Below are 25,924 nucleotides of genomic sequence, written 5' to 3'. Positions count from 1 at the left end.
ATATATGTGTACTCCCAGAGAACTATTAGAGCAAACTTTCAAAAGTTAAGGAGAAAAAAAAAATCTGAGGAAAAAGAAGAAGAAACAAAATAGAGTTCAAAATGAAAATAATTCCTGGTTGATGTAGAGGTAGTATGGAGCAAGGTAGGTGAAGTGTTTCATATCCTCTTTCCTAGGGAGGGCGACAGGCTGGGGTTGGGTAAGAAGATGGGAAAAAGCACGATTTGACACTTGACATCCAGGGTACCAAGAAATGATTTTTTATGAGCCAATATTTATATATGACAGAGTTTCTCTCTGAATGAAAGAAAATACACATCCACCTTGGGAAACCACTTTGGCTTTCTAATTCAGGAACAACCCTACTACAAAACTGATGAAAACTGAATCCTCATGGGAAAACAGAAATAGGATTACAGAAAGGATGACATAAGAAAATGAAGGACTATTTTATGAAGTATACCAATAAATGTGCAGTTGCTTAATGGCTCTAATGTTTTCAGTGACCCAGCAGTTACAGAGGGCTACGCAAAATCCATCTACTTTAGAAGTACCCATATAGCCAGAATTTAACACATTTCAGCTATGAAGAAATAATGTGGCTAATTTGCCTCAATATACAAATACTGCTTTCTAGAACATCAATAACTCAGATATGCAGATGATATCACCCTTATGGCAGAAAGAAAAGAGAAACGAAAGAGCCTCTTGATGAAAGTGTAAGAGGAGAGTGAAAAAGCTGACTTAAAACTCAACATTCAAAAACAAAGATCATGGCATCTGGTCCCATCACTTCATGGCAAATAGATGGGGAAATAATGGAAACAGTGGGAAACTTTATTTTGGGAGGCTCCAAAATTACTGCAGATGGTAACTGCAGCCATGAAATTAAAAGATGCTTGCTCCTTGGAAGAAAAGCTATGACCAAACTAGACAGAATATTAAAAAGCAGAGACGAAGTTAAGTCTTTGTCAAAGTTATGGTTTTTCCATTAGCCATGTATGGATATGAGAGTTGGACTATAAAGAAAGCTGAACACAGAAGAATTGATGCTTTTGAACTGTGGTGTTGGAGAAGACTCTTGAGAGTCCTTTGGACTGCAAGGAGATCCAACCAGTTCACCCTAAAGAAAATCAGTCCTAAATATTCATTGGAAGGACTGATGATAAAGCTGAAACTCCAATACTTTGGCTACCTGATATGAAGAACTGACTCATTGGAAAAGACCCTGATGTTGGTAAAGATTGAAAGCAGGAGGAGAAGGGGACGACAATGGATAACATGGTTGGATGGCATCACCAACTCAATTGACATGAGTTTGAGCAAACTCTGGGAGCTGATAATGGATAGGAAAGTCTGACACGCTGCAGTCCATGGGGTCACAAAGTGTAACATGACTGAACAACTGAACTGAGAACAAGTACAAGTATCTCATAAAAATGAAAGGTCAGTGTGGATACTGAAAATCATCTAACCCAGAGGTTTTCAAGGTGTGTTCCCTGGAGCATTAGCATCAACATCACCTGGGGAAATTAGAAACGCAAATTCTTGAGTCCTACTCCAAAGCTACCAAACCAGAAACTCTGGGAGAAGGGCCCAGAATTCTAAGCTTTAATAAGATGTCTGGATGATTCAGAACCACTGGTTAAACCCAACTATTCTCCCAATCTTTTCCTACAAAATCTTTGCCAGGTAGCTGGCTAGCCTATGCTCAAAAATACACAGTGACATGAAATTCACTAACCAATCCTTTTCAGATAACCAGCTTCAGCAATTACATAGTTGCCCTTCCTACCAAGTTCACCTTTCATCATGGATTTATGGTTTGACGGATCATATGAAACAAGTATCATGCCAAGTGGAAGTACTTTAGATATTTGAAGTTAATCTGTGTGTTTTATTTCCCCCAGTTTTTCTAGAATGAGCATGCAATTCATCTCAATCATTCTTCAAACAGCATTGGTTCAAGTTCCCTAAAGTTACCTGTGTACTTTTGCTCCCTTAGCATCCACTTTCTGTAATTCTGGTCGCATCACCGTAATTTCTGTTTGGGTAGTATCCCACCATATTCCACTTGTTGGGTTCTTCCTACTGCCTGGTTCTAGGGATGGGAAAGTGACGCAGGCACCCTTAGTCCTGTGTCACATGCCTGATTCAGGGGTGCTCACAGGAGAAAAAACGAACCAGACAAAGAAAGGATATTCATGAGAGGATGATTGCTCATTCTATGGAGAAAGTGCTTTCTTTCTGCTTAGGTGCCGTGAACTTGGAAAAGCTAAAGAATATCCTAGAAAGAGTCTGCCTCTTATCAGAGCCAACACGGAGGCCAGGAAAACCAAAATACAGAAAGAGACCCATACCTGATGACACTGGTTGAGCATCTGAATCTAACAGTTCTGAAAGGACGAGCGTCCGTGGACTTGGTTTCCTCTAACGGATAATTTTACAGAGTTGACTTAAGCACACGCTTCAGTTGATGAGCTACTATTGCTGATCCATGAAAGACTCTCTCCTGGTTTTCATTTTTCTTCTTATTTTCACTTCATCCTCCATGTTCAAACCCATTCCTTCCTTTCCCAGCCTGGGGTTTCTTTTTTTTTTTTTTTACCAAATATAATGCTATATTTATAAGCTTCACTGTATTTTTAAATAAATACATGGTTAAGAGTCTGCCTGCAATGCAGGAGACCCAGGTTTCATCCCTGGATCTGGAAGATTTCCTAGAGAAGGAAATGGCAACCCGCTTCAGTATTCTTGCCTGGAGAATCCCATGGACAGAAGAGCCTGGTGAGCCCCAGGCTACGGGGTCAGAAAGAGCCAGACATGACTGAGCAGTTAACACCCACTAATGCTGTATTTATAAGCTTCACTATATTTTTTATAAATACTTTTTGTGTCAAAGGACTTCCCTGGTGGCTCAGACAGTAAAGCGTCTGCCTACAATGCGGGAGACCCGGGTTTGATCCCTGGGTCAGGAAGACCCCCTGGAGAAGAAAATGGCAACCCACGCCAGTACTCTTGCCTGGAAAATCCCATGGACGTAGGAGCATGGTACACTACAGTCCATGGGGTCACAAAGAGTCAGACACAACTGCGTGACTTCACTTATGTGTCAAACTTCTGTACATAGTTTTAAAATTTGTATAGAAGTTACATCATGCTTAAGAGTCGGACACAACTGCGTGACTTCACTTATGTGTCAAACTTCTGTATATAGTTTTAAAATTGTATAGAAGTTACATCATGCTTTAAATCTGTCTTTTCCTCTCAATGCTGTTTTAGAGAGAGTTGTAAATAGATGTAATTCACTCTCCCTCACTGCACTCCACTGTCATTTTCCTTTTCTATTCTTTTAGTGCAGAAGAGCTAGCTTTCTCAGTCTTTCACCACAAATAACACTGAGATAACTATACTTACATACATTTCTGTGGGCATCTATGCTAGTCCCATTATTGGGTGTTAGGTTATATATATACTTATAATCTTAAAAACATTATGGATCATTTTGCATTCCTAGAAGCAATATAAGATTTCTATTTTCCCACACCCTTGTCAACACCTGAGAGTATCTGATTTCCAAGGTTTTAGTTCTATGACAGGCAAAAAGGCACTTTTGAATTTTAACTAGTCTCCAATGTGAATCTGCCTGCCAATGTAGGAAACACAGGTGTGACCCCTGGGTTGGGAAGATTCTCTGGAGGAGGAAATGGCAACTCACTCCCGTATTCTTGCCTGGACAATCTCATGCGCAGAGGAGCCAGGTGGGCTAGGGGTCACAAAGAGTCTGACATGACTGAGCATGCACACACACAGTGAAATCTGTGTGTATGTCTATTTCTCTTTGTATGAATCACCAATTCATACTTTTCCCTCTTTTGTCTTGGTTTCTCCCCTCCTATTTTCTGATTTTTTGGAGTCCCATGTGTATTTAAATATTAATCTTAGTGTATTAAACATGACAGTTGTATTTTCACCATCTGTTAGTTTTCCTATCACAGACTCCATTGAACAAAAGCATTCATTTTGATGTATTCATCAACTTTCTTCTCATGGTTTGGGCTCTGTGAATATTTCACAACAAACCCTTTTCGACTGTAAGATTACAAAAATGTATTCTTAAATTTTCATCTACCAGCTTTATATCTTAACAGTTAGGTATTTAATCTACTTGGAGCTGTTTCTGAAGTACAGAAATGGTTTCATTTTTCTCTTTTTGTGCACCAACTTTCCTAGCACCAACTGGTAGAAGTGATTACACTTAGTTCCCCTATGTACATAGGAGTGAGTCAAGACTTTATTATATCCTTTTCTATGCTAGATGCTAGAGAATAGGAGGAGACTTTTTTTTTTTTTCTCTAAAGGGCCAGGTTCAGTCTATCTTGACAGCATGAAAGTAGCCACAGACAATAAATAAAAGAATGGCTGGGGCTGTGTCCCCATAAAACTTTATTTTTAAGAACAGAAGGCAGGCTGAATTTGGCATGTGGACTGTAGTTTGCCAACTTCTGCTATATATATATTAATGCCTTGCAAAGTGAAGGTCCTTCTTTATCTCTTATTTATTCTCTTATATAAATATTAGATTCAATTATACCCCTTCAAAACAACTCTTGTTCAGGCATTGATTAGAATTACAATGAGCTTAAATTTTATTGGAAGAAATACAATATCTTCACAATATTCAATCTATTTATTATAAATGCTGCATTTATGGTCTATAATTCTATAATAAAACCCTTGTAATAGGGTTTTAAATTTCCCATATATGTTTTATGAATTCTTTCTTAGATTTATTCCTAGATAGCTTTTAGTTTATGTCAGTATTATAAATGGTATCTTATCATAGTTTATAATTGGTTACTCCCAATACAGACAAAAGCTGTTGATTTACTTTTGCTGCTCTTAAGAGCTGGCAACCTAGCCGAATGCTTCTATTGCTAACAGTTTTTGCTAATTCTCTTTGGTTTTCTAAATAAATGATTTTATTATAAATCATAATTATTTCTTTCAATTAATCTACTGATATCAATTTGTCTTACTACATTGGTCAGGTATCTGGTAATATGTTGATAAATAACAGCAACAGAAGTGTTCTTGTCTTGTTCCCAATCTTAACAAGAATGAGTTTAAACTTTTGTCTTTTTCCATTAAAAATGACCTCTGCTATAGATTCTTAGGACAAAGCCTTTATTAAGCCAAAAAATTTTTCCTGTTTCAAGTTTGGTAAGAACTGCTTCTATATGAAAAAGAAAAAACTTTATTAAATGCTTTTTATCAATGATCAAGCAATTTTTCATTCTTTGCCATTAATGTGGTAAATTACAGTAAAAGATTTTTTAAAGCACTGAAACATCCATTCACTGTTTGATTAATTCAATTTAGTCTCAATGTACAATTAGTATTTTTTAATACATGGCTAGATTTGAATTATTTGTGTTTTTAATGTCATAGGTGAATCTGGTCAGTAGTTTTTACTTGTTTTTTGTTTTCAAAATTAAACTTAATAGGTTGGCTTTTAAGATTAAGTTTTGATAATCATTACATACAATTTATTAATGGTTGTTAAATTTTTCTTCCATCAGTTTTTTTAGCCATACATCCTTTTCACGTATATGTTCATCTGCACTGGTAAAAATGTACATCCTTTTTAACAGAATATTATATCCAATTTATGAAATTTTTCAGAGGACTATATTTTGGTTCTTTGCTTTTATTAATTTTCTCTGTCCCTTATTTTCCTTATTTACATTTATTTCCCTTTTTTTCTTTCTTTGTTTTCTTCAGGTAACCATGTTACAGTTTTTCTAATTATTTGTGTCATACATTGAGCTTACGGAGTTGCAGACTTTCTAGTTTTTTCTTGAGTAACAAAAGCTGTATATTGCCATCAAAGAACTCCATTAGCTATCTCTCTCAGTTTTTGAACTACTGTGCTTTTATTATCACTCAGCTTTAAAATTCTGCCATTCTTGTTATCTTTTCCTATTTAACCTGAGGGTTATTTCATAGTATGTCTTTTCATTTCAAACATATGGAACACTTCTGCTATCTTATTGTTAATAATGACTGATTTTGAAGCACTGTAGTTAGAGAAAAGAACCTCTATAATGTTGATTTGGTAGAATGTGAGGCTTCCTTCCTGATGCATTAAAACTTGAAGCTTGTGTCTAAACCACATGCCCTCCAAGATAAAACACTCTGCATTTGTTGAGTAAGAAGTTCTACATACATGATAGCGCAAATCATTGCTTGTTTTCCACATCGTCCTCCGCTTACTTTTTGTCTTGTCTCATCAGTTTCTGAAAACACTGTATTAGATTTCTAACAGCAACTGCTTAATCATTGTCACATGCCAGAAATTACTGTTTTCTACATTATGGCATGGGCATATGTCTCTGCTTAATTTATTCCCTTCATCTGTTGTTCCTTTTTCTTTTTGTCTATATCTGACAAGCGTAAATTTTTCCATCCCCTTATCTTCCACCTGTGTCCTTTAAATGTTTTTTAATATATAAACATAGCATTTTGCTTTCTATACATTGGACAATCTGTCTTGATTAGTTTAACATCCATACTCGTTTATCTTTTTGTTTTGCTTTTTTTCTCCTCTCCCTACCTTCCACAGGCTAAATCAAGCTTTTTCCTATGTTACAAAAATTACACATTCTATTTTGTTTCAATAGTATTATTCTCATCTTATTACAACCCGTACTAAAGCTCAATTTCCTCATCAATATCTAAAAGCAGACCAGTATCTCTGTCCTTAGCATATACTTAACCACCCTGGATCTCTTTCAGACCTCATCCCCCATCTTCCCTCTGTCCAATTTCTGATGTTTTAAAACAACATGATGTTATAATTTCAAATAGTTGCTGATATGCTGGTTTTGTTTTTGGCCACTACTTACTCTAGGGATCATAATTTTCATATATCTTATTTTCAAAGGCCCACAGACATTCCCTTACACCAGGCAGCAGTGGGCTCAGCACTGCTTCCTCTTGTAAATTTTAGCTCCCTCTTTGGTTCTGTCCCCCATACCTTTTTTCAAAGCTCAACTATGCTTTTGAGTAAATATTTTTATACTTTATGTAATATTCCAAATTAATTTTTTTTAGGGAACAATTTTCCAATATCTACCCTATAATATTCCTAGAGACAAGTTGTCACTGCAGCCTTCTCTCTGTGTTCTGTTCTTAGAAAGACACGAGTCATTGATTCAGGGCCCCCTCCAACCCAGGATAACCTCATCTTAACTAATTATATGTGCAAAGATCCTACTTTTAAATAAGATAGTTCTGAGGTTCCTTTCAGTGATGATATTATTCATCCCACTACAGACTACTTTCCTGATTTCTACCGTTTGGATGTCTATTAACCTTTCCCACATAAGGTCTTTAGTTTTCAGTGGATACTTTATATTCTTTCTTGCTATTTTTTCCAAATATTCTCTGACCTCAGTTGACTTCTCTGCCTTTCAGGGATTCTATCTGTTGGGGTTCTGGAAGGCCACCCCAAAGTGTGCCTCAATGGCATATTGATCATTCTGTATTAAAGCTACTTAAGCAATAGCCAGTGCAAGAGGGACACTCTGACCCTCCCCATCTGTCTCCCTGAAAGCAGGAAGTAAATCTCCCCTATGTAAGGTGCCTTTCTGGCATTTGGAGGTAGAACTCCCTTATCCCCAGAGATAGGGAAGTCAGGCCAAGAAGCCCACATGAACAAATCTTGTTACTTCTTTAATTTACTAAGGCAAGTCTAACTGTTTCGATTCTTCACTGATTGAACACCCCAAACCTGTTTATCTATCTTGTCAATTCCTCATACATTTTTCTAAAACATATAAAAGCTGCCTTCTTTGGCCACTTCTTAGTTCCTAGACCACCATGCACATGAATTAATTATTTTTTTCTCCTGTTAGCTCTCTGATGTCACTTGTATCATGAGTCCAGCCACCAGAATTCAAGAGGAGTAGAAGCGGAAATTTTTCCCTCTCCAATATATCTAACACCTCTATTCCTTCTCCCTCTCAAATCTTTCTTATATTTTCTCATGTATTTTTTTCTTCCTGACGCCTTTTGGGAGAAGGCCTCAATCCATCTGACTGTTGATGAGTATCAGCATGAACATGTCTTCCAGGATGCTGGTTCCTAGAGTTCATGTTAGGTTTAATTATGACCCATCTCTGCTCTACTCGAGGCTACCTTGCCTCTCCCTTGCATCCTTTTCACTTATCACTCTTTCCAAAGAGCTCATTTATTTCTATTTCTCTTCTTTTCATGAGTTTAGCTTGCCAACAATTTGAAATGTTAACTGCTCTCTTCACTATTCCTTCCCTTTTGGTATATCCAGACAACTCACAAACTACCCATTGTTGAGAGAAAGGATCAAGAGGTGGAATGAGTGTCCAAAGCACATAAACTAGTCTTGGTTCCACCACTCCCTGATCCTCAGTGATTCACTGAACTTCTCACTCTCAAGTATCTCATCTGAAAGGAATAAATGACAGATATTATACAGCACCGGAGAAGGAAATGGCAACCCACCCCAGTGTTCTTGCCTGAAGAATCCCATGGACAGAGGAGCCTGGCGGGCTACAGTCCATGGGTCACAAGAGTCAGACACCACTCAGAGACTAAACCAGCACCACCACCAGTATGCAGCACAGGGAACTATACTGAGTATCTTGCAATAACCTGTAATGGAAAAGAATCTGAAAAGCAATACGTGTGTTTGTGTACACATGTAGAACTGAATCACTTTGCTTTACACTAGAAACACAACCCTTGTAAATTACCTACACTTTTATAAAATTTAAAAAAATAATGGATGACAGAGCACATCTCACTATGTCTGTTACATGACATAGGCAGCCCCAAATGGTAATATTTTTATATCTCCTTGTTCAGATCCAATTCTGCCTCTCCTTTAACTGTGGTAAATTCTGCCCACTTGCAATGCTAGCAGACATGCTACCTCAAGTTTTAATTTCAGTGGAGAAGAAAAATACTTCAGTAACTATAAACAGAACAAAGGTAGAAAAGAATAAGAGCCAATATTGTGTGATAGGAAGATTGCTACATCTCCAGAATCTGAAACTGTCTGCAATTCTGAGATAAATATTAAATATTTCCTTCTCATGTACAGAAAGCAATTTATTTTACAGTAAAGTAAAATTGCTGAATTTTTTTTAAAACCAAGCAAGATGGCTGAATGTATCATATTTTGTGGAATTCTCAGGGAAAAATCATCTCCTGGGATCTATTTCTTAATAAATGTGAAGAAGATAACTTCTGGCATCCAGAGAACCAAGAACTGTGTCAGGGACCTCAGTGTAAAGCTTAGGACCTCAGTCTTACTTGTGGTCTTAGCTAAGACAGAAACAGAAGGGACTAGGTTCATTCCAGAAGGTGACTGAGGCCTGCATGTGTCTCTATATAAATAATGACAGAAGTAAATACAGTAAAACTCAAATCATATTTTTAGCCAATTAATTTTTAAATTTGTATTTCTTGGTAACAACTCATTTTGAACTAAAAATAATGCAACTTTCAGGTATTTACTGAGTCTCCATTTCCCATCTTTTCAGCTACAAAATCTATCTGTATCCTCTCTTGACCTCTCCACCTTTTACAACCAATCTCTACCCCTCTGTCTCCCATAATTTCTACCAGCTAGTAGCATATTATTTTTAGAACATCATCTTCAAAATTTAGTCAACAGAAAGGAAGTAATTAAAAGCTCTCTACTATTCACATTTAATTTTGTGACTCAGTGAATTTGATCAGTCACCTCTTCAATAGGGCTAGATAGGTGACCCAACATGTAGTGGAAAAAGTTTCATCAGCCACAAAAGCAAATGCCTCAAAATGTGAAATTTCCCCCATTGACAGCAGGAGATGACAATGACTCATTTTAGAGTAGATCAGGTTTCTTCCTGATTTGCCAACAAATGTTATATTCATGTCCAACTAAAATAAGTATCACAGACTTTTAATACTGTCTCAAAACAAAAAACAAACAAACAAAAAACCTCAACCCTAAGATGCAACTCAAGTTTGTCAAACTAAGTGAAATCAGAAAGAGAAAGACAAATACCATATGATATCACTTGTAAGTGGAATCTAAAAAGTGACACAAATGAATCTATCTATGCAACAGAAACAAACTCATAGAGAACAGACCAGTGGTTACCAAGGGGGACAGTGATATGGGAGTGAAGACTGTGAGTTTGGGGTTAGCAGATATACACTATTAAGTATGGGATGGATAAACAACAAGGTTCTACTCTATAGCACAGGGAACTATATTCAATATCCTGTGATAAAACATAATGGAAAAGAATATTAAAAAAAGAATGCCTATACATATAAAACTGAGTCACTTTTCTGTATGGCAGAGAGAAGGCACACCATTGTAAATCAACTGTACTTGAAAAAAAAAACAGAAAAATAAAAATCAATCCTAGAGTTTTGAACATAAAAGGACCAAAAAGATTATTTAGATCCAGTCCTCTCATTTCAGAGATGCTGAGTAAGTCTAGCAAGTGGCTGATTCAAAGTCATTCGGACCCTTATTGGGTCCCCTTTAGAGGACCCAGTTGTTAACAGAGGACACTTTAAGAATTTCTCAAACAGGTACTTCAGAACTTCAGAAACTCCACTTTCAGAAAGGCTGAATTAAAGTTAACTGTCACTTCAGGGGATTCCTTAGCACAAAAACCACATGACAATACCCTCTTCTTATATATAAGACAGTCAATTGGTGATCCAGAATATATGTGTTACTTTCACAATGTTTTACTAAATGAAGAACCTAAAACATAAACTCCTTTTTGAGAATGTGAATCTTGAAGACCCAACAACTCAAGTTTGAGAAACTTGGAACTTCAGCAAATGACCTAACAGGCCAAGCTCATGAGGATGTGAAGTCCTAACCAACAGACCATTATTCCATGATTATTGATACAGCAAATGATTTCTTTGGGACAAATGAAACGTCGAACTACTTCCATAAGCAACATATTAGACGGGCTACTCAAAGTGTGGTCTCCTAGTCAACAACATTTGTGTTACCTCAGAGTTGTTACAAATGCATGTACCCACCCCAAACCTACTGCATCAATCTGTATTTCAACAAGCTTCCCAGTTGTGTTATATGCACATTAAAGTTTAAGTATTTCCCCAAGCACTAGTTCCAAAACTAGGTTTATTGAAATTATCTTGGGAGCTTTCTAAAACAATAGATTTTTGAAAAATAGAAATCTCTATCGTAGCCCAACCTTCTAGCAGAACCTCTAGGATGATGAGGTTAAAAAAAACAGCTCACGGGTCAGTCTGTGAAACAGTGATAACAATAATATCTCTTCTCAAGGACACACATAAAGCACTTAGTAAGTATGCAGTAAATGATGGTCATTGTATTAATGTTAGCATTTTACCCTGGCAAAAAGTAATAGCCAATTTTATTCAATAAACAATTGTTACTTGTCAACCAACAAGTCAGTTAATGGCAAGTTGCTTGGAATAGTGCTTTTCATATACAGGATACATAATTTTTAGTTAAGCAAAATTTTAAAAAAATTTGGCACTACACTACCATTAGATGATTGCTAACACCTCTCTGTATTAGAGACAGAGCACTGTTGATTAAAAAGTAGCACGTGATTCAAAAGTAGATGTAACAACTAACAGTTACTCCTTATTTCATCATTCTAGAAATTTCTTTATAACAACTTAATCTCCTGAAAACCCTATGAAGAAGGTCCTTCATACATCAACATTTATGCATCTGTTTGATTACTTCTCATGTATCAATTCCTACATTTCAGAATCACTGTGTGTGAAGGATAGTGACCTTTCAAGGCTATTGATATGTACTGCCAAATATCTCTCAGGAAATGTTTCTATAAATTTACATTCAAAAGTAATACAGGGAGAAGGGCCATTTCCCCATAATTTTGTCAGCACTGGGCATTCTGATTCCACAAATCCCTAATAAAAATTGCTATTACTTAAAAATATCTTGTACTGTAGTTAGAAATGACTTCTAAGTATTCTAGCTAAAACAATCTGCTATGAAAACTGACATCTCCTAGGCAATCAAGAAGTCAGACATGATGAAAAGGAAATATTGTTCTTTTGGTTTAAAGAATGAAAAACTTGTATTGGAACTTGGTTTATTCCATAATATAATAATATGTATATTTTTACCTTGAAAAATAAACATTATTCGATTATGGCTGGGAGTGACAAGATCTACTTTAAAAATAATCTATTTTTATATCCTGACATGATTCAGCAAATAGCAGGAATCTAAACGAATCCTAGAAGGCATGACCAATCCTTTTGGGGGGTCATTAGAAGAAGTCTACTGCAAATAACTCCAGACACTTCTACCAACAAGTAAGTAAGTTTCTATTTCAATGCATTTCACTAAAAAAGGAGGCTCAACTGTTAAGCAAAAATGTAAATACATTTGAAAGCTACTGGCTAATGGATCCTAAGACTAAACTCAACAGGAAAAATGACTTGTCATCTGAGGAACAACAGCCTTTCTGCTGGCCAGGCTCTCAAACACATTTTATTGATGACTTGAAAAGTAATCAAGGTATATAAATGGATAGCTGGAGATAAACATTTAGGTTTAGATGATTGATGAAATATTCTACCTTTACAGGCAAACATCAAAATTCCACAGGAGACAGCCTAAGAATATCCCACAAGAACAACAAAAAGAAATAGAAGACAGCTTAAAGTGTCTCAGAATTCAAGCAAACAAAAGTTACATTTTAACACAAAGAAGAAAATCCAAATTTTAGTAAAATGTATTTAATTCATCAACCCATAGTGTCATTAAAGACAAATTTTCAATTGTTAGCAAGTCAAAAAACAAACAACTGAAGCTCAGCTATTTATAAACAGAAAACACACAGATATTTCAAAATGCCAACTACTACTTCAGTCTCTCACTTCATCAGCTACTCCCCTCCCCCCATCACTTTAATGTTTTCCTGCATTTCCTTGTGTAGCATCTCTAATCTCACTCTCACTGGTTCCTTCCCTTTCTCCAACAAATATCTTCAGGGATTGATTATACTGAAATAATCTTTCCTTGAATTGGTTGGTCCCTAAACTGTAATCACTAATTTATTCATTCAAGAAACATTACACACTTGCCGCATTCTAGGTACTATTCTACTGGTAAACATGACAGCCCTGACACTAATAGAGCATTCTAGGGGTAGGGTGAAGAGGAACAGTAAGTGGTGGAGCCCACACATCAGTCAGCAAAGCAAAAATATTTCTGATTGTGAAGGAAATAATCAAGAGCAAAAATAGGTAGAGAATTGGAGGGAGTGGAAGGGACTGGTTCAGTGCAGATGGAAAGGGAACGTAACATCTGACCTGAGACTTGAATGAGGAACAGTCTGCTATGTTCCTCTGGGGTCAGAAATTTCCTGATGGAAGAAACAGAAAGTGCCAATGCAAGAATGAGCTTACGGTCTGAGAGGAATGGAAGGAACAGTGGGATGGCAGAATCTGAGAATAGAAAGCGAGACAAAGAGGTGAGGAGATGGGCTTGAAAGGCAGACAGAGACCAGACCAGGCAGGGCCTGGACTGATGTTCCAGTGAGTGAGTGATGAGAAATTTATGAAGAAGATTTAAGCCACAGTGTGTTCAGTTTTCAAATTTCAATTAAAAAAAAAAAAAAGATATTTACTGTTGTACATTAAAGGCATCTCAGGAGTTTAAAAAAGATCCCCATACTCCAGTATCTTTTCCAAAGATTTTTAAACATTGAGATACAATTCATGTATCTTAAAGTTAACCATTTTAAACTGTATAGTCCAGTGGTTCTCAGTATTTTCAAAGTTTTGCAATTATCACCACTATCTAGTTTCTGAATATTTTCATCATTCCCAAAAGAAACCTCATGCAGTTAATCCACACTTACGCCTCTCTGCAGGCCCTGGAAAACATTATTCTGTCTCTGTGGACCTGCCTAGACTTTCCTAGTAGTGCAGTGGTAATGAATCTGCCTGCTAATGCAGGAGATCCAGGTTCGCTCCCTGGGTTAGGAAGACCCCCGAGAGTAGGAAATGGCAACCCCTTTAGTATTCTTGCCTGGAAAATTCCATGGACAGAGGAACCTGGTGGGCCACAGTCCATGAGGTTGCAAAGAGCCAGATACAAATGAAGCACCCACTCCCACACACATGGACTTGCCTATTCTAAACATTCCATATAACAGAAACCCTTTTGTGTCTGGTTTCTTTCACTTTACAGAATGTTTTCAATGTTCATCCATGTAGCATTTTTCAGTAGTTGATCCCTTTTCAAAACTGAATAATATCCTATTTCAAGTATATTGTACATTTTTTTAGTCCATTACTCAGTTTAGGACATTTGGGTTGCTTCTGCTTTTTGACTATTATGAACAGTGTTCCTACGAGCATTCGGGTGCAAGTTTTCACGTGGATCTGTGTTTTCAGCTCTCTTAAGGTGGTGGTGGTTTAGTCGCTAAGTTGTGTCTGACTCTTGCAACCCCATGGACTGTAGCCTGCCAGGCTCCACTGTCCATGGGCTTTTCCAGGCAAGAATACTGGAGTGGGTTGCCATTTTCTTCTCCCTCAGCTCTCTTAGGGATGTAGCAATACTTAGAAGAATTGCTGGGTCATATGAAAACTCTTCTAGGGAACAGCTGAACTGTTTTCCTTAGTGATCCCATCATTTTACATGACCACCATCAATGAACGAAGGTTCCAATTTCTCAACATCCTCACCAACAGCCCATTACAATATATTTTAATTTCTTTGGTCTGGCTGAGAACTGGACATTAAGGCATTAAGGGCTTTTTTTTTTTTTTAGTTTTGTTATTTTTCAGAGTTCCCACAGTAATTCTAATGTTCACTGAAAGCAGAGAACCCCTTACTCCTGCCCATTTACTGCCAATTTCCTGACAAGTATTTACACCTATTCCCTGAAGTGCCCCAAAACTCTCTGGACCAATACATTCTTGCCACCACCCAAACCTCAGTAATGACATCTGATTTGTAGCTAAGGAGAGAATGAAATATGAATAAGGAGGACAAAACCTTATATTTATGAAATATAGAACCTTTTATTTATGTAATGATAATATGTATAACCTTATATTTATATAATTATAATAGAACTTGGCACTCATGCTATACAAATATGTCATTTATTTTCAAAGAAGAGCAAGCACACATATTAAACTACTTTAAAGTTATTTGCATGAATGTGTACACGTACTTATGGGAAGTCTGGAAGAATGTTTTTCCTCTGAGAAAATGGGTTTGGAATCAGTTCTATTACCTTTTCTGCATATTTTTAATTTCTACTATGACTGTGTGCTAGAGAAGATATTTAGGGTTTTTTTTTTTTTTTCAAATATCCTTGTGTAATATGAATTGCCAACCCCCTTCTCCCACTGATCCACTGGAGACATGGCCTTCAAAAAGAGCCCACCAGCAAAAATATTTGCTCCTAAAGCTCTCTTCATCAAGCAGAAAAATACGTAGGGAATGAATGGATGACTTTTACATGTTTACTTTTCAACCTGATCTTGAGTATTAAACACAATACCATATGTACAAAAATGTATAAAATCTAAAATTATTCATGTCGTTTTAAAAATCCCTCCTGCCAAAGCAAACATGGGTGGCGACGGTCTTTAAGACAAGCATCGAGTCCTGGAGCCATTTAGAAAATCAACAGCCTGTCCCTGTAGATAACCAGCTCTGGTGGCAAAGAGAGAAGCCTGAATTAAAAACTAAGATTTCTCAAGTGAAGGACAAAATATGGCATGCCTTCTCAGCCTGATGGAAGCTGAGATTCATTCTCAGCAGTAGAAATCACCCAAGTGATTTCTAAAGTGAAAGTTGCTCAGTTGTGTCAAACTCTTTGTCATCCCTTGGACTGTAGCCTGCCAGGCTCCTCTGTCCATGGAATTCTCCAGGCAAGAATACTGGAGTAGGTAGCCATTAACTTCTCTAGGGAATCTTCCAAACCCAGGGATCAAACCAACATCTCCCACACTGCAGGCAGATTCGTTACTATCTGAGCCACCAGGGAAGCCTAGAGGGTAAGAGACATCCAAGGTCCTTTACTTTTTAAAATTTTACTTTACAGTAAATTTTTAAGGCTTCTGGTATGTTAAAAAAATGCCAAAGCAAAATTACCCCAATTGTGTTACATTTTAAACATTAACAGTGAACATATTAAAGCTCCCGACACGAATACAAAACAATGATTACCATCGCTTCACAGAAGAAATATGGTTTCACCACTTTTTTAACTAATGTGAAGTGCCTGATTTTTTGTGATGAAGCAATGTCACTCACAGGTTTTCACTAAAATTGGAAAAGTAAGGCTAATTACAGTGTTACTTATAGCTCCTGTGTCACTAGTGATTTATAGATGGACATACTTCTATTTTAAGTGTGTTACCATATTTAGGAATTTCTAATTGTGCTACTCAGAAGATAACTGCATGATGGATAAAACCTAGTAACAATCTGCCACAGGTGGTATGATCCAGTAAAGGTACAAGTTCAGAAATGTATGAGGATCTTCCTTCTGTCCTGTTCAATAGCATATGGGAAGCTCCTTTAATGGCAAGATCTAAGTTCACATCCCTCGACCCAAGGTCAGTCTAGACCACCCATCCACTGACTTCTCCCAGGTCCTCAGAAGATGTTGGCTAAATGAAAGCACAAACTGTCAAATTTAGCCTCTAGTTAGGTCCTCACCAGACCTATAGCAGCAGCAGATAATCAAGAGAAAGTCTCACTCACTAACCCCACTACTGCATATTTCACTATCACCAAAGACTAAAACATGAATCTGAAGTCAGTCCAATCTTGACCCTTCTTCCCTCAGAACAAATTCTGCAACACAGCCTCATCCAGGGTTCCATCTGGGAGGTTTCACTTTCCAGTACCTAACAAATACTTTCCCATTTCCCTGTGCCACAGACAACAGGTACTTCTCAGACTCCCAAGGAGTAACAATAGTGTCTTTTTCATTTTCCTCATCCTCTCACCATGATCTGCACTCGTCAGGGGCTCTCCATTCCTAGCCGTCTCATTACCTCTTCATTCTTTTTGTCACCATTTGGAATCTCAGAACTCTTAATTATTAGCTTACTCTTATGAACAGTAATGAGGCTCTGGCTGCCTACTGGGGAGCATCATCCAATGCTAATGAGCGTACAGACTGAGACCCTAACCTGAATCCCATCACATGGCTCCACTTTCAGGCCAGGTGGGATGTTTCTATCTGCAGGCAAGCTTCTGCAGGAGAGCTGGAGTTTGCAGGGTGGCTATTTTGCAGTCACTTTGGTCTTATGATTCACACTGACTCAAAACAGCTTTCCTCTCTGGTCATCCTCATTTACACTCTGGCTATCACCTCCCTTATAATAATGCTGCACTGTTTCATTCTTCCCTGTCCTCCTCACTTGTGCGAGGGCTTCCTGGAGCTGAGCATTCTCAAAAGGGAAGACTAATTGGTCATTTTCTTACTGCTTCTTCTGGTTTCCTTCTGATCTCCAAAGAAAAATGAGGCTCTTACAATTATCTAGGCGATCTGGCCCTATGCATACATACCTTCCATGACATCTCCCACAGTGCCCAGCATGTTGCCTCAAACAGAAGAGGTGTTGGATAAATGTTAATTGACATCTATACAGAGCACCCAGGAAAGACAAGTCCAAGTCCATAGGAGACCGAAATATCCAGCTTGAAGAATGAACTGGTCCCCCCTGAAACTATGACAAGGATGTCTTTGTAGTTAACAGAGGAAAATAAGACTGACCTGAAATCCATTTCTTCCTGGACTTCATATCTGTCAACAGTAGCAAGAGCCTCGCACTAATGACAAAAATGAGCATTGACTGAATCCTCTTGTGTGCCACGGCCTGTACTAGCTCTTGACTTGCATGAACTCATTTAAACCTCAAGAGCCTATACAGTAGATATGGAGGAAACAAAACCCATGGAAGGGAAATGACTTGATTAAAGTCATCTATTTATTAGATAAGACCTCCAAGCTCATCTCAGTTGACCAAACTGGCTACCCAAGCATTGCTCAGAGACGGGTAGGGCAAGATGAGGGCATGGGGTGGGCTTTGAGGAGAGGTGATGGAGGCCAGGATCACAGGTGAGGAGGAGTGACTTCACCCAGGTGTGACACTCCACCTGTGTCCTGTGAAGCTGCTTCCTTACATCCACAATGAACAGCGTGCTGAACACTCTCTAGGAATGACTGTGGTGCAGGGATGAGAACATTCTTTCCATAGCTTTATAAAGCTCAGTGAAGCCATTTCTGAGAATAGTACTCAGGGTCACCATTTATATATGTGAAGTCAGCAAGCACACTTCATACAGATATCCATTGTGCAGACATAGTTAGAAGACTTATGTAGTAACTTACTTAAAACTGGCATTTGTTAATCATACTAATAACAAGCTAATAGTCCCACAGCCCTTGCTATAAACCAGGCACTATGCTAAATGTTTTTATGTAATATCTCACTTAATCTTCTTAATAGACTTATAAGGAGGTATTTTCATTATCCTGGTTTTACAGAAGAGGAAAGTACTGATAGTAGAAGTCACTTGCCAAAAGCCACACAGCAAGTAAAAGGAGAACATACGATTTTTACCCAGGGCATCTGACATCTTCCTCCTCTTTACCTCCATCAGTGCTAGGACCTTCTGCCCACATGACACCACTTGTACTTTCTTTAATATAAATGTCTACTTCCAGGTGGGTGAGAAAAGGAGGTGAAAAAAAGAACACAGAAAAGAGTGTGTTGTCAGGAAAGGAATTAATTTTCAAGTGCACAACTGTTGCTGCCTACAGTATTCAGCCCTGGGGCTTTCCAGGTGGCTCAGTGGTAAACCATCCACCTGCCAATGTAGAAGCAAGTTCAATCCCTGGGTCGGGCAGATGCCCTGGAGAAGGAAATGGCAACCCACTCCAATTTTCTTGCCTGGAGAATCCCATGGACAGACGAGCCTGGCAGGCTACAGTCCATGGGATGGCAAGAGAGTCAGACATGATTTAAAGACTAAACAACAAGTCAGTCATGGGAAAACATGAGTCAGTCTGGTTTTCTGCAAGTGGAAAGAGATAGCTCAGAGCCCACTGCATGGCCATGCCATTTCTCTGCAGGCCAAAGGAGCAGGCCAAGGGCACAGTGAACTCTTCCAGAGCCCGCATGGCTCTGCCATATCTGCCCGCTTGGTTCACCCACTACAGGAGGCACATGAAGAGTGAGGGGCAGCTTCCTTTCCAGCCCGTACCATTGTTAGGGGTGATTTATGGCATCTTTCATTGCTAACTGGGCTGAGCTGTACAACACAGTAATTAAAAGGCAGACAAGCAATCACTAACGAAGTGCATATACACAGCTGAATGCACTGCGAGTCCTCAGAAAACTGATGATGAGTGTACTCCCAAAGGAGCACCTCTAGAGCTCAGCAAGCCTTAAAGTTTCTTGCTTTCAAAATAACATTTCACATGCCAGCGATCAGTAACCTATATATGTGAACCTGAGTTTGATGACCAGTGTGAAGAAGGCTATTGCTTTTTGAAAAATAATAAACAACAAATGGACTTAAAAAAAATTCTTTTGTAAAGGTTTATCCCAGTTTCAAGGGATTTTGTTCCAATGATGCCTACTTTAAGAGCCCGGCTGGGACAGCAGCTTTGTCGGCACAACCAAGCTCCTACATTCGCTATCCTCCCCGTGTGTGCCAGGTGCAGGCTGTCAGACGCCGCTGGTGGAACCACTGCTGACAGAGAGAGGTGTCCCCTCTCAGCCTGCCCCAGCCCTTTTCTGTTTTCAGGAAGCAAACTCGGCGCCATTCTCTCAGCCCCTGGGGAGCTCCCTGCCCTTCTTTCCTGACACACATGGCCACAGGAAGCCTTTTCACGGCTCAGGTCAGAGTTCCACTCAGCAGTTCCAGCACGGCATTATTTACTCCTCCTACCACAGCGTCCAGGAAGAACATCTCAGCTGCTAACCCCAGATTCTCAGGAGCTCTGATGACCAATGAAAAGCGTAGAAGCTGCTTGGGAAGCTCGCTGCCCTGGTCTGTATCAGGGAAGGCCCACACCTGGTACTCGCGCTGTGGATTTCTCCTCTGGTACCCAGGACGGACATCACTAACCAGCTATAACTTGTTCTCTGGGAAGAGCATCTTAACAGAGCCTGTCAGATAGGTGTTGCCAATCAACTACAATTGCAGCATGACATGCAAAACCTAATTCTCTTGCCACGTCTAGGCTTTAGAGATCCAGGGAAAGCTCTCATGGTAGCCTTTGAGATGGTTCCCTCTGTTTCAAGTAAAGATGTGATAACCCATGTCATCTCCCAGAATCTCAACTTTTTGAATTAGGAACGTGCATAATAAACTTCAAGCACTGAAATAACATGTCCTATGGTAATCCTCTGACTAATCACCTTGTTAACAAATATCTAAAGACTACATTTTTCTTGGGGTTTCCAGCTTCTATGGGAACATTCTGACGGTGATATAATTTTTAAATTAGTAGGTTTATTCATAGTTTTATATTAGTAAATGTCAAGCTTCTTGCTAATTAGCAAATTCTGTAAATCCATGGTATTAATTATCAACTGTAGAGGGAATTAATATTAGGGGGGAAAAAAAGAAATAGACAAGTAACATTTCCCTAGGGCACTTATTTCTATGAAATTCTGTACAAAGCAAGAAAACATTAACCCGTTTTGAGAGTGCACTGAGAAAGGATTATAAAAGACGTCACTGTCACCAAGGAGGAGTGAAGTGTACATTTGCTGTGGAGCACTCTCAGCTACAACTAAATTCTCTGATGACTTCTTCTCAGGTTGCAGCTGCTATGATTACCCTGCTTGTCTTCAATTCTGTTCAATGCACTTTTCCAGAAGCTTTCAGTTTAACAGGGTTTTATTATTTCTCTACTGATGTTTCCACTCAAGTTGCTAATGTAGTTTCTCTGGCTTTAGAGGACAATGCATGGTATGACGTTCTCATCTTCAAACACTGCCCCACAAGACGTTTTGTTCTCCAAGCACGCGCTATTATCAGTCTTGCTTTCTCCATTGACTCACTGAGAGGGTGAAAAACACACACTTATCTGGGAGCTTCTTTAACCTCCCAGCTCCAGGACAGGAGCACAGGTGTGTCTCTCCTACCGGCACTTATACCATTTGTTTACAAAGCCATCCTACAAATGGTGTTACAACAAACCTGCTTGCTTTTCCAAACTCTCCTTCAACTGCCTGCTGCTGCTGCTGCTAAGTTGCTTCAGTAATGTCCAACTCTGTGCAACCCCATAAATTGCAGCCCACCAGGCTCCCCCGTCCCTGGGATTCTCCAGGCAAGAATGCTGAAGTGGGTTGCCATTTCCTTCTCCACCAACTGCCTGAGCCTGCTGCTAAAATGCTGGAGTCTTCCTGTGTTAGTAGCTCACTTGTCTGGGCATGCTAGGCTGCTGGAGACAGGCCAGAGCACCTATGTCCAGAAAAGTTAAATACAGAAGTTTCGGGATGACGGCTCCCAGAGGTTTCAAATCACGGTAAGGCCTAAATTAAACTGTAACATGGTGTGCTCTGCTGAGAAAGCTGTGGTTTTTAAGTATGCAAACAAGACAGTGCACAGACAATTGTAGCTGATATTCAGGGGCAACTTCTTTGCTTTACCTGGCTATTGAGGGTGCCATCTGTGGCAGAATGAGATCTTACTCCATTAGTGAAACACATGGAGAAGCACTCATACTATAATTACGCATTCGATTTTCCACCTCACATACTAGATAATGATCTCCTTGAGGATAGGGAATGTCTGAGGTCAGGGTTATCTATCAGTCCCCATCCCCAAGCAGACCCAGAAGTCACACAGAGAAGCAAGAACAGCTTTGTGAATGGCTGCGTGGTTCTTAGGGGTCTCTCAATTCTCTTAGGTCAACCGCACATAACTTAGGTCAAGCCAAAAACTGAGTGGGCCTTCCTGCTTCTCCACCCCAAGACCCTAGTCCACAAGGCTAGTCCGAGGTTGAAAATGATAATTGGAAGGAATCAGGCAGGCCACATACTGAGCTAGAGAATGACAATATGCCCTTCACAGCTACGGGCAAGTCCAAGAGAAAGAGGACAGGCTGGAGCCCCTTTTCCACTGTTAGGTGATGAACTTCCCCCTATGAGCATGGAGGCCACAGCCCAGAAGATGCCAGGCTGCCACCTGCCAGGGTAGTTGCTACTTTTCCTGATGAAAACAGTGAATGTGTGTGTGTGTGTCTAAGAAAGAGATGAAGGGAAGGAAGCAGCTAGAGATGAGACAGAAAAATCTGTTCATAGAAAGAATGAAGATTTCCATCTAACATTTCCATATGCACACCAGGCAGCAGAGCGCCAGGCAAATAGTGAATAGGCAATAGACACCAACTGAATAACGGATTTAGTCACTGCACTTTTCAAATCTTTATCTGTAGAGAACAGTAACTTTATGTATACAGGAAGACCCTACTCTTTAAAACCAAACCAATACAGTTGTCACCATTTTGGTTTGTGAGGATGAATTCTTACTCTCTTTACCTGGGATAGAAGGTTATGTGACACGGGGAGGGGGATGAGAGAGAAGGCAGGGGGAAACTTTTACCAAAGTAACAAAGATATGAGACTTTTTAACGTTTCAGTATCCTTTCTTTTCTTTCTTCCTGTTACTTTCTTGAGCTAACCTGGGGTCATAAGAGGGTTTCCCTGTGGCTCAGATTGTAAAGAGCCTATCCACAAAGTGAGAGACCCAGGTTCGATCCCTGGGTCAGAAAGATCCCCTGGAGAAGGAAATGGCCACCCACTGCAGTATTGTTGCCTGGAAAATCCCATGGACAGAGGAGCCTGGCGGGCTACAGTCCATGGGGCCGCAAAGAGTCGGACATGGAACTGAGCGACTAACACTAATACAGTAGAATGCTCTATAGCATTGACTCAGATGTTGGAATTAGACCTCAAATGACTAATCAGAAATATACAAAACAGGACCCATGTGAAAACCAATCCCATTCTGGAAACAAACAGCAAAGCCAGTATTCAAGGCCAAGCTTTCTATTTAACTCTTCTTACAAAGCACTGGGACTACAAGACATACTCAACAAATTTGAGTTCGATCGTTGTTTCCCTCTTCTGTGTTTAATCTAGTTACAGTTGAGGTGTAGAAGTGGAACCCTCAAAAACTTTACTGGCAGAGTAAGAGATAGTCAAAGAATGCTTGAGACCTTTTTGCTATCTTCAGATGCTGATGAAATGAAAAAGAAAAAAGAAAAACCATCTGTCAAGAATGTTGAAATGAGAAAATCTGCAGTAGCCATTTGGGGAAAGGACAAAGCAACAGTCCAATTTTCACAGTGATGAAAAAAAGTTTTAAGGCCATTATCCACTGTAACTTGAAAAGGCAACTCAGTGACTAAACTCTGTGGTTCTGAAAGAAAAGAAAAAAAAAAAAGATGACAGGTAAAGAATGAGGACTGATGGCTCACTGTCTTTCAGGAATGTTTGTGCCTCTGCTCAGAAGTGTCAGTGGAGAATGGCCTCCGATCAAATGGTACAGTCTTCAAAAGCCTCTCAATAATACATTGCCTCCATAGCCCTCAAAACAGTCCTGTTACCAACTACTTGGACACAATTCTTAATATCAACACAAAGACTGAGGAGGTATGGAGATGATCGTACCCTAACACCTGTCTGCTGACTCGATCCACTAACTATTACTTCACAATACTCTTTCCCTATGTTTAACCTGAGTTCTCATTCAATTACTCAACGCCTACCATGTGCGACGTCCTGTGTTAGGTGTTGGAGAAAAAATGATAAACAAGAAAGAAATGGCTCCATCATCAGGGAACTTAAGAGTCAGTCTGGCTCAAATTAACTACTCCATATTATTTTATTCAGTAACTACAGTAAACCCTGCCTTGTATGGTTATGGAGATACAGTATTGAACAAGACAAGATAAACTCTCTTCTCTAACCAGGGGAAAGACAATAAGTAAAATAAGCTTTTCAGATCATTGTGAGAGATGGCAAAAAATAATGAAATGGGATAATGGAGCTGAGAGAGATGGGTAGTAGCATCACTGATACCAAGATCTGATGATCAGGTGGAATCCCTCTGACCCATTGGAGAAGGAAAGTCTCACTTGAGATGGACCAGTTAAGAAGCCAGTCATCCAGGCAGGTTGCTAGTGAGGGCTGCTTTTCTCTACCCCCAGGTTTCAGGAGGAGCCTGGCACTGAACATTTCCAAGGTAAGTTAGTTAGCCTAAGTGGGGAGTTCAGTATCTGCCAGTTCCTTAATATTCAAGACGTGGTCTGGAGAGGAACAGTGTCAGCATTATCTGCGAGCTTGTTGGGAATACACATTTTCAGCTCCACTTCTGACCTATTGGATCAGGATATCCACTGAACTTGACAGGCATTTCATAAGTGTATTATTGTTGAGAACCCCTAAGCAAGTTCCTTGCCTAAGATCTGATGCCCTGTCCACCAAAGCTGGTCTCGATCAGCCATTCCTAAAACCATCTAGATTTTAAAGAGTGCTCTGTGCTGTGTGGAGAATGGTCTATGCCTGGACATGCTTAGAAAAGGCTGCACAACTAAGTCAGGGACTTGCACTAGTAAGGCAGCAGTGAGAGAGTGAGAAGTGGTCACATTCTGGACACATTTTGGAAAAAGAGCCACATGTATTTACTGGTGGATGGAGATGTGACGGGACAGTTAAGGCAAAGGCAGTCAGAGCAGCCATGAGTGCACCGGGAGTCCAGGGGCACTGAGCCCCACCTCCTGACAGGACGCATCCGCCTGATGACCAGTAACAGTCAGCAGCAGGGCTGATCCCTCATACAGCATACAAGGATTCATAAGCAATACAATCTTTTCATTTGCTAGAGAATGCCAGAATGCCTGTTGTTGAGTCACTAAGCGTCAGGCTCTTTTGTGACTCCATGGATTGTAGCCTACCAGGTTCCTCTGTTCATGGGATTTTGCAGGCAAGAATACTGCAGTGGCTGCCATTTCCTTCTCCCAGGGATCTTCCCCACCCAGGAATCAAACCTGCAACTCCTGTCTCCTATGTTGGCAGGCAGGTTCTTTTCCATGGGCCACCAGGGAAGCCCCACCAGAATGCCCAGTTTCTACTTCACTCATCACTCCTGGATTCTAACAGGCACTCCTCCTTTCTTGAAAAATATTATTACAATGGATTTCACTGACTTAAAAAAGAGAGAAATGAGTATTAATTTAAAAACAGAACACTAATTCAAGCAAATACTTCAGGCAATTACAGACAAAGCCAGTTTTGTTTTTTTTTTTTTAATCTTAAATATTTAAGATAATTTGGTCTCCCAGCTGATATCTGGCAATAAGAAACAAACTACAAATTGCTACATACCAACACCCAACACTTGAGAAGATACTGAGTGTGTAACCACTAAAGCAAGGCCAGTTTTAATGGGTTCCCTTTCAGCTCTGAGCTATGCTCATCTTTTTGAACTCTATCTTTATTCAGAAAGGGGAGCACGTAGGTAGAGCAGCAGCGGCCACCAAGAGGTCAGTCATGAGCATCTGAAGAGACAAAGAATTCCTCTCAGGAAAGTCGCCATGCTGGTCTGGGGACTTACACCTTCAGCCTTCCTTCCAGAAAAAACTTTTACGACAATTTATTATGAAGAGGCTCATCATTTCCCTTTGTGTTTTCCTGGGACTGGTCAAAGTAGGCCTTCGAATCAGACGTGACTTATTCCTGACCTGCAGCCAAAACCCAAACATTTCTCCCATTATAGTTGAACTATCTTTGTGTGTGTTTTTATATCCAAATTCAGTAGAGGGTTGACAAA

The 25,924-nt window shown here is 39.4% G+C and overlaps 1 protein-coding gene across 4 annotated transcripts in view; it reads right to left on the bottom strand.

The window, feature by feature from the left end:
- Nucleotides 1-25,924, bottom strand: part of FHIT (fragile histidine triad diadenosine triphosphatase) — a 1,485,355-nt gene that overhangs the window by 792,431 nt on the left and 667,000 nt on the right. The gene's annotated exons all lie outside the window — the stretch shown is intronic.

This window comes from Muntiacus reevesi, chromosome 4 (genome assembly GCF_963930625.1).
Source record: "Muntiacus reevesi chromosome 4, mMunRee1.1, whole genome shotgun sequence".
Taxonomy (NCBI): Eukaryota; Metazoa; Chordata; class Mammalia; order Artiodactyla; family Cervidae; genus Muntiacus; species Muntiacus reevesi.
Note: the sequence above shows the minus strand (reverse complement) of the source record. Positions and strands in the feature narration are given on the sequence as shown.